Source organism: Papaver somniferum, chromosome 2 (assembly GCF_003573695.1).
Source record: "Papaver somniferum cultivar HN1 chromosome 2, ASM357369v1, whole genome shotgun sequence".
Lineage (NCBI taxonomy): Eukaryota > Viridiplantae > Streptophyta > Magnoliopsida > Ranunculales > Papaveraceae > Papaver > Papaver somniferum.
In genome coordinates, this window is record NC_039359.1 from 172,089,370 (window position 1) to 172,099,028 (window position 9,659).

Consider the following 9,659-nt stretch of genomic DNA (forward strand, 5'->3'; position numbering starts at 1 on the left):
ACACTGCTGAGAAAGGTTTAACAGGATATAGTGAAGCCAATATAAGTATTGCAAAGCATAATTCTTTTGTGAATAAACAACGACTAAACAAGTAGATCGAAGAAATGAAGGGTTAAATGGTGATAAACACCTTTTGAATCGAAGATTCAGACCAAGATCTGTGCAAATATGCGTAGCCAAATAGTTGTTGTTTTCATTAGTTTTCAGATAATTCGATTTAGGGTTCTCTTACAGTATAAATACCCAATGATTAACCCTACTCGGCCAACAATGGATGAGAAACGCGTGTCTCAAATCTAACGGGAAAAACTACACCAATAACTAACAATAGAAAATGAATAAAGGCACCTAACTAAGTACTGAGAGCAGCCAAGGTGCCCAAAGTTACTCGTCACACCGTGACATTGCCTCCCCCATAACATTATCCTTGTACTCAAGGATAAACTTTGGGTAATGAGTCTTTATGTTAGACATATCCTTCCATGTAGTGTTCTCAGGTGACGAATTAGTCCATTGTAAAAGTATTTGTCTCACTAATCTGCGGCCTTGGAGAATGGTTCTGGTGTGAAGAATTTTCTCAGGCAACATTATAATTTGACACTCATGATCAACCACTGGTAAGTCTGGAGATGGAGTGTGTTTGAGGAAAATGTGCTTCTTCAGCTGGGACACATGAAAAACTGGGTGGATATGCGCATGGGAGGGCATCTGCAACTTGTAAGCCACGGTACCATCTTTCTGGATAACTGGGAAGGGACCATCGAACTTAGAAGAGAGTTTGAAGTTCATTCTGAGAGACACAGATGCTTGCCTATAGGGTTGCAGCTTAAGATATACCAAATCCCCCACCTCAAAGCTTCTATCTTTGCGGGACTTGTCAGCATATAGCTTCATTCTCTCTTGAGCTAAGTGAAGTGATTCTTTGAGAATATCAAGTAGAGAATCTCTATCTTTTAAATAAGTTCAACATCATCTACTGAAGTTGTAACAGTGGTAGGGAATGCTAAGTGAGGAGGAACATACCCATAAAGTGCTTGGAAGGGAAACATTTTCAGGCTAGTGTGAAAGCTTGTATTATACCACCATTCTTATAGAGCTAACCACTGGCTCCATTTGCTGGGTTTATGTCCAGTGAGACATTTCAAGTAAGTTTCCAAGCATGCATTGACTCTTTTAGTTTGGCCATCTGTTTGAGGATGATATGCAGTGCTTAAGTTCATATTGGTACCCAAAGCTTTTAAGAGATCCTGCCAAAAGTTGTTGGTGAAGACTTTGTCTCTATCTGACACTATGGAGGAAGGAAAGCCATGCAATTTGAACACTTGAGAAAGAAATGCATGAGCAACTGAGGAGAAGCTGTGTATGGATGAGACAGAGCTAAGAAATTAGCAAATTTAGTCAGCATGTCTACAATGACAAGTATGACACTCTTCTTGTTGCTGACAGGTAATCCCTCTATGAAGTCCATGGTGATATGCTGCCATGGTTGATCAGGTATAGGAAGAGGCTGGAGAAGACCTGCAGAGTTGGTTGTATCACCTTTGTTTCTTTGGCAGATATCACAGTGAGAGAAAAACATCACTATGTCTTTGTGCATACCCTTCCAGTAAAAATGACTTCTAGCCCTCACAGAAGTTGATTGAATGCCAGAACGGCCACCAATGGCAGAAGCATGTAGAGAAGTTAAGAGTGTTTGTCTTGTATTGCTTCCAGTGCCAATGTATAACTTGTGCTTGTATCTTAAGATACCATTCTCATAAGTATAATTAGGAATGCCGAGAGGGTTGAGGAGAAGGGCAGAGATAAGTTTGTTGGCTTGAGGGTCATTGATATAGCTATCTGTGACATATTGAACCCAACTTGGTCTGGAGATTGATAAGGAATTCCAAGTAGCAGGCTCCATTGGCCTTCCGGAGAGAGCATCAGCCACCATGTTCTCACTTCCTTTCTTGTACTGAATGTCATAGTTGAAACCCAATAATTTGATCAATCATTTTTGCTGGAATGATGTTGTAAGATTTTTCTCTAGGAAGTATTTGAAGCTTTGATGGTCAGTTCTAATGGTGAATCTTGTTCCTTGTAAGTAATGCCTCCATCTCTGAACAACCATAACTATGGCTAATAAATCATTTTCATAAGTTGAGAGAGCTGTTGTTCTTGGACCCAAGGGCTTACTATAATAATCAATAGGCCTGCCTACTTGAAGTAGAACTGCACCAAGACAAGAGTCACTAGCATCACTTTCTACTACAAAAGGTTTTGTAAAGTAAGGGAGAGCCATGACAGGAGTGTTGCACATAACAGTCTTGAGATGTTCAAAAGCAGTAGTAGCAGCTGAGCTCCAATGGAATGCATTATTCTTAAGCAATGCAGTGAGAGGTCTGTTGATTGAGATGTAACCTTGAACAAACTTTCTATAATATCCTGTGAGGCCAAGGAATCCTCTGAGCTCCTTGATATTTTTAGGAAGTGGCCAATTTTTCATGCACTCAATCTTGGCAGGATCATCAGTAACTCCCTCAGATGTGATGATGTGACCCGGATATTCCAATGAGGATTGCCCAAAACTGCATTTAGACATCTTAGCAAATAGTTGATGTTGTCTGAGTAAGAAGAAGACAACCTTGAGATGTTCCAAATGTTAAGTCATGCTAGAGCTATAAATCAGTATATCATCAAAGAAGACCAACACAAATTTCCTCAAATATGGTTGAAAATTTCATTCATTAAAGCTTGGAATGTAGTAGGTTCAATGGTTAGACCAAATGGCATGACTTTAAACTCATAGACCTTGATGAGTTCTTAATGTTGTTTTGAATATATCCAAATCATGGATTCTGATTTGATGATGACCAACTCTTAAATAAATCTTGGAGAAAATTGCATAGCCACATAACTCATCTAACAGTTCATCCACAATAGGAATTGGAAATTTATCTTTAATGGCGATGTTGCTTAATTTCCTATAATCAACACAAAATCTCCATGTGTTATCTTTCTTCTTAACAAGAATAATGGGAGATGCAAAAGGGCTGTGACTTGGCTGGATAATGCCAGAATGGAGCATTTCCTTGACAATATGTTCAACTGCATCTTTTTGAATATAAGGGCATTTGTAGGCTCTGAGGTTAACAGGTGTAGAATTAGGCTGAAGAGTGATTTTATGATCCAAACTTATTTTAGGTGGGAGCTGAGTAGGTTCATGAAATATGTCTTGGAATTCAGTCAGCAATGGTAGTAATATTGGAGGAGTGGTGGGTGTAGGGTCAAAAGAAATAGAGAATAAGTGGCCCACCAAGCCATGAGAAGAAGTAGAAAAAAAAAATCTAGCTGCTGAACTACTCATTTGAAGTAAAATAGGTTTAGGAGAAATACCTTGAAGTGTAATTTGCTTCTTGTGATGTGTGAAAGAAACACTTAGCTTAGCAAAATTGAAAAGAACATCACCCAAAGTCTTGAGCCAATATGCACCAAGGACAATGTCACAATCACCTAAAGGTAGAATCCTCAGGAAAGTGGTGGCCCTGCATGCTCCACTGCAGGTTTGAGCAAATGCCAGTACTGACTGTCTTCTCTCCATTGGCCACAATGACCATCATTGGTTTAGTTGGTTCAATGCAACATTGCAAGGAAGTAGCCAAAGAACTATCAATAAAAATTGTTGTGCTTCCAGTGTCAATGAGGATAGATACTTTTTGGTTGTGAAGAATGTCAGGAATTCTAATTGTCTCACCAGTTGCATTTCCTGTGAGAGCATGAAGTGAAATCTCAACCTCAGAGTGAACTGGAGGTTCTTGAGCTTCTTCAAATATGTCGTCATCTTCCTCAGTGTCATGAGTATCAACGGTATCCATATGTAGCATGTAAACTTTTTGTTTCCATTTACAGAAATTCCCTGGTTTGTAAACATCATCACAATTATATCATAACCCTTGAGCTCTTATTTTGTCAATATCCTTCTGAGAAAGTCTTTTGATAATTGGGTTTGGAGGGTTGGCCTTTGGTGGAGGGCTGAAGAAGGATTTTGGGGTTGCAGGTAGAGACTTAGGAGAAGTAATATTTGGTTTAGATGACAATAGTGTAGAAGGGTATTGTCTGTTGGAGGTAAAATTAGCTGAGAAGGATTTATTGAATGACTTAGAAGCTGTATTGGTCAAATGGAGTTTTTGTTCTTGTAATCTGGCCAAATTGAAAGCATCAACTAAAGTTTGGGATGAAACATGGATATAGACTTGCCTATTTCATCTTTGAGGCCACTAAGAAAGCTCATAGAAAAATATGCTTCAGTAAGAGATGGGTTCATATCAAGCATTAATGCCTTGAGGGATTCAAATTCTTCATAATAATCATCCACTGTGATGGTTTGAACTAGTTTATTAAAACTTCCCACAAAAATTGCATCCACAGTACTTTCAAATCTAGTACATATGCTTTTAGCTAAATCATGCCAAGTAATTCTATGTCTATAAAATTGGAAATTTAAAAACCACTTCTCGGCCTTACCCTCAAGGTAGATTACAGCGATATCCACCTTTTTGTGTTCTTCAATGTCATGTAGTAGAAAGTATATATCAGCTTTTTGGATCCAGCCGCGAGGATTTACACCATCAAATCTAGGGAAATCGAGCTTAGGAATTCGATGAGAAGGGATGTGTTGACGATGATAAGCAAAATCATTTTCCTCTGTATCATGATTATGAGATCCATTTGGATCTTCAAGACGAGTTTGATGTTGAGTGTTATAAGGTCAGCTGAATAATCTCACTAGATTTCGATTGTTCTCCTACAATGTGTTGTTAAGGTTGGTTTCTAGAGTATCAAACTTAGTAGAGAGTTCAGATGATAGGTTATTGAAATCTGCTTGAAGTTTAGATTGAGAAGCTTTCAATTGGGTTACTTCTTCTTCAACTGCTTTCAGTGTTATTGTAAAAAAAAATTGGTGGATTCGAACGGCTCTGAATACCAATTGTTGTGAATAAACAATGGCTAAACAAGTAGATCGAAGAAATGAAGGGATACATGGTGATAAACACCTTCTGAATTGAAGATTCAGACCAAGATCTGTGCACATAGGCGCAGCCAAATAGTTGTTGTTTTCATTAGTTTTCAGATAATTCGATTTAGGGTTCTCTTACAACATAAATACCCAATGATTAACCCTACTCGGCCAATAATTGATGAGAAACGCGTGTCTCAAATCCAACGCGCACAACTACACCAATAACTAACAACAGAAAATGAATAAAGGCACCTAACTAAGTACTGAGAGCAGCCAAGGTAGCCAAAGTTACTCGTCACATTGTGACAAATTCTGATGGATTAAATGCTGTTATTCACGTCATAAGCCAAGATCTTCAGCACCATGTGACTTCGTGCACTAAGTCTAAAGATGCTTGGGAGATCTTAGAAATCGTATTCGAAGGAGATACCTCAGAGAAAGAATCTAGGCTTCAAAACCTAAATTCTGATTGGGAAAATCTTCGTATGTCTGATGAAGATTTGTTTGATATGTTTAATCAAAAAGTGTCTAGAATTTTTAATGCTTGTTATGCATTAGGAAAGACTATTCCCCAACAGGTGTGATGAAAATTCTCCGATCTTTACCAGCAAGATTCAAGTCTAAGAAACGTGCCATCATGGAAGGAAATAACCATGAAACTCTTTCCAAAAATAGTCTCGTTGAGAAGTTAAAACTATTTGATCACGAGCACGGTATTGCTAAAGATAACACTTTTGCACTTGAAGCACAACCAAAGCAAGCTTAACTTCTTCGAAGGAAAGCTTATCTTTGGCTGAAGAATGTTGTGTTGATTACAATGAAGAAAACATATCTATGATCAAGCAACAAGTCAAAAATATGCTAAGTAGGAACAAACAATCTGGGAAATCAGACTCTTGAACCGAGACCCAAGATGATTTAATTATTCAAGACGGAAGTTTTCTTCAAATAAATAATTCTCTCATAGTTTCACTCGATAAACCTGATGAGCTTACTTATGAAAATCAGACAGAAAATTCAGGCCCATGTGCAGAAATATCTATTAATTCTGATTCGGCCTCTGATTCCGGTCGGAAAAGGATATTTTAGAATTCTTAAATAAAAGTGAAGATTTTCACCGAGAAAACCTTCTTTTGAAGAAAAACTTGGAAAAATCGAATCATCTCTTCATGTGAAAAATCTAGAGTTGAAAAAACTTAATGAAAATTTCACAAGAAAAATGTCTGTAAAAAATAATGATATTGATACTCTCAAGTGTGATCTACAAAGGCTTTCAGGAAGCTTAGATAAAATCTCAGCTATATTGTTTGGAAAAAAGTCCTTTGGTAACACTGATGGTATTGGGTTCACCAGCAAGACCTCAATCACCAACATCTGTTTTATCCTTGTCGGTTCATCTAAAGTGGAAATGGTTCGTTGTGATAAACATGTAGCTAAATCTTCTAAAGATGAGCCCCCTTTGCGTTGCTTCTTTTGCGTAAGTAAGAACCATGTTCAAGAAAAAGTTTGGAATATCAAGAAGAATAACAAGAAAATTGTTAAACTTCATAATGACATGCAGATAATGAGTCAGTTATTGAAGAAAAGTTTTGAAACCTCAATTCTAAAGAAAGACAAACAAAGAAGAAGAAGAACCAGGAAAGGTAAGTTTCCTACATACACAAATAACCTTGTTAAGTCACCTAGTGACATAAGAGGTGAGTTTTCTACTCACCCCATCACTACTTAACTGTAGTAATGAGTGCAACCTCAATATTTTAACTTGAGAAAATGAGGCTTGCACAAAAACTCATCGCAATACTCTTTCTGATGACAAGGTTACTCAGATCGACTCGAACCTTTTTAAGTTTGCTAATTTTACACGTAAAACACTTCATAATAATCTCATAGAGATATCGGTGTATGTAATCTTGAAGAGCCAGCACCAAAATCTTTTTTTTTTTTGCTGAATCCAGCACCAAAATCTAGAACGCATATTTTTGTTTCTTCGCTTATCTATAAGTCTGTAATTTTTGAACTGTTAACTTTTGTGCTCTAAACTCTGTTTATTTGAGCTAAGAATATGTTTCAATCTTATGTTGACATAACTATGATTTTCGTGAGGATAAGTAACTAATAATTAATATAATTAAAAATATAAAAGGTTCTCAAAATCTATGTATCATGGATCAAAGACGACAAAGTTATACTAATGCCGAACTGGTTCGCGGACCCTCTTAAGGATGGTCAGTTCTCTTATTCAGGGTTACTTCCCTATTCTTTCTTCTTGAGGAAATACGATTTAATGTCTATTATAACTAGAGGTATCACCAAAAAGGATACAGTATAAGCTGTTAACGTTTACCTATGTGAAGGAATCAAATCATCAAGGATCAGAAAGGAGAAATCGTCTGGAGAAGAAACAAGTTCTATCTCAAGTTATCTTTTATCTATATATCATCAGGATAATGATTTCAGGGTTACAATGAAGAACTTTGTGTCTAAGAGGAATAATTTGAAATTTCAAATCAATCTTTCCTTGGATAAAAATAACTCACTATGAACACATGTTGGATCAGTCAAAAACTACCCTATGTAAACTGAGAACAAAATTTAGTGAGTTGACTTACATTTCTGGAGACGTGGAAGAACTGAATGATCCCATCATCAACGAATTCTTCAACAATGAGAAGGAATTCTACGGTCAGGCTATTAGAAATAACCTGATACGTTACTAGGAAACTTCTTGTGAGAATTTATTCTTGTGTTCAAGAAGAATAACTAAGGTTTAGTATAACAAATATTGTGAGTACACAATCTATTTCCAACGATTTTCATCATGCATGTTTCTAGAGTTATTTACTTAAATTTTAGAGTTTTTGAAAAATGAACTTGCAGTATATAATCATTATTGGTTTAATGTAATGCAAAGTATTATGAGAAATATGTGTCATTTATTTTTTATGAATTGAACTGATACCTCATATATGCTCAAAAGTTAAATCTATTAAGTATTATGAACTGAAAATAGAACAATCTTTGCGAGAATTTTTCGCAGTATTGATCTATTCGTGATCACACTCTTGTGAAATTACTACACTATCTACTCCGTAATATTTTCTTATGTTGAGTCATATCGAATAAAATTGTCTCTTTGTTCGTAACTGGCATTGAAATTGATTTATGTCGATGTTTAGGATACAAATCCATGTAATTTGTTAATGACCGACAAAATCCTTATTTTTCATTAAAGTAAGGTCACTCATGTTGTTATCTTGGGAATGACATCAAATCGGGGAGAGTTCTTAACTGGACTTGTGCTTAATTGCTATATCTTTGTGGAGAGAGTGAATGTGTAATATAAAGGGGATGCTTGTATCTTAGATCTCCCAGATGAGACATTAAATATTTCATACTCTGTGATATCATCTAAATTAAAGTTGCTATGTATTCCTTTTGGTTGAACTAATTAAGATCCCATAGTTTTCGTACATTTTCCAATTTTTGTTCAAAAAAAGGGGGAGAATCAATTAGTAGCTTCGCTCTACATAAATATGGTTTACGATTCATTATGTAAGCGGTAGTGAATCAATATCTATAGGTTTCACCTATTATGCAAAATATGTAAGGGGGAAAACATATCACCGTAGTATTACTTCGAAGTTGTAATACGAATGAACTTTGGAGAATATAATTGTTAGAGCACTTCTCGGTCGAACTCGCAAGCGTTGATATCTCAATCTTGTTTGTCAAGGTTAGTTGTCAAAACTATAAGTATTGATTTCTAGTCTACTTGTAGCTATGTCTCGGATTATCAATTAATCTAGAAGTGTTAAGATGAACAAGGTTAAGAGAAAAGTGTTCATATGGCTAACTTTGGTTAACTGTTATTGAGCCAACTCAATATACACGTTTAGGTATGGTTACCCATATCTAAATGAAGTTATATTTCATTTGTGTGTAACAAGCTAAAGACCATCTAACAGCGGAAAGATATTAGCTTGAATCTTAAATCAGGTTTCATCTAACGGTGAATATTGAATGCTTTGTGACCAAGGTAACATTGACTGCAAACCCTGATTTGAAGAATATATAATAGGAAACTCTAGCAACTGGGAAACCTAATCCCCACACCTCATGTGTGATACTAGTGGCGACTAGAGTCGATTCTCCTTTAACCTAGGTTTTTCCTAAAAGCATTATAGGTTAACGACTTAAAGACTTTATTGTGATTCTGAAGCCAGACCCAACTATTTTCGCTGTAGTTGCGTGTTCTGATCTTACTTTTTTCTATCGTATTGAGTACTATCTTCTCTAAGATTTTCTCGAGATTTATCTCCGATAGGTAAGATATGAAAAGTAATCACAAAGATCTTCGTCTCATTATTTGTAATTCCACAATAACTTGTTTTACTACCATATAGTTAAGTTATTGTGAAGTGATCGATATTACTAGGTTGTTCTTAGGGAATATAAGACCGGTGTATCAATTGGTTCATGTTCACCTTGATTTATCAAAAGACGTAACAAAAACTTCGTAGGTATTTCTGTGGGAGACATATTTATCTATTCTAATAGACTTTTCTACGTGAGACATATTTGTTTATCAAGTCTTAGACTTTGGGTCGTAGCAACTCTTAGTTGTAGGTGAGATCAACTAAGAGAATCAAGTGCATGGAGT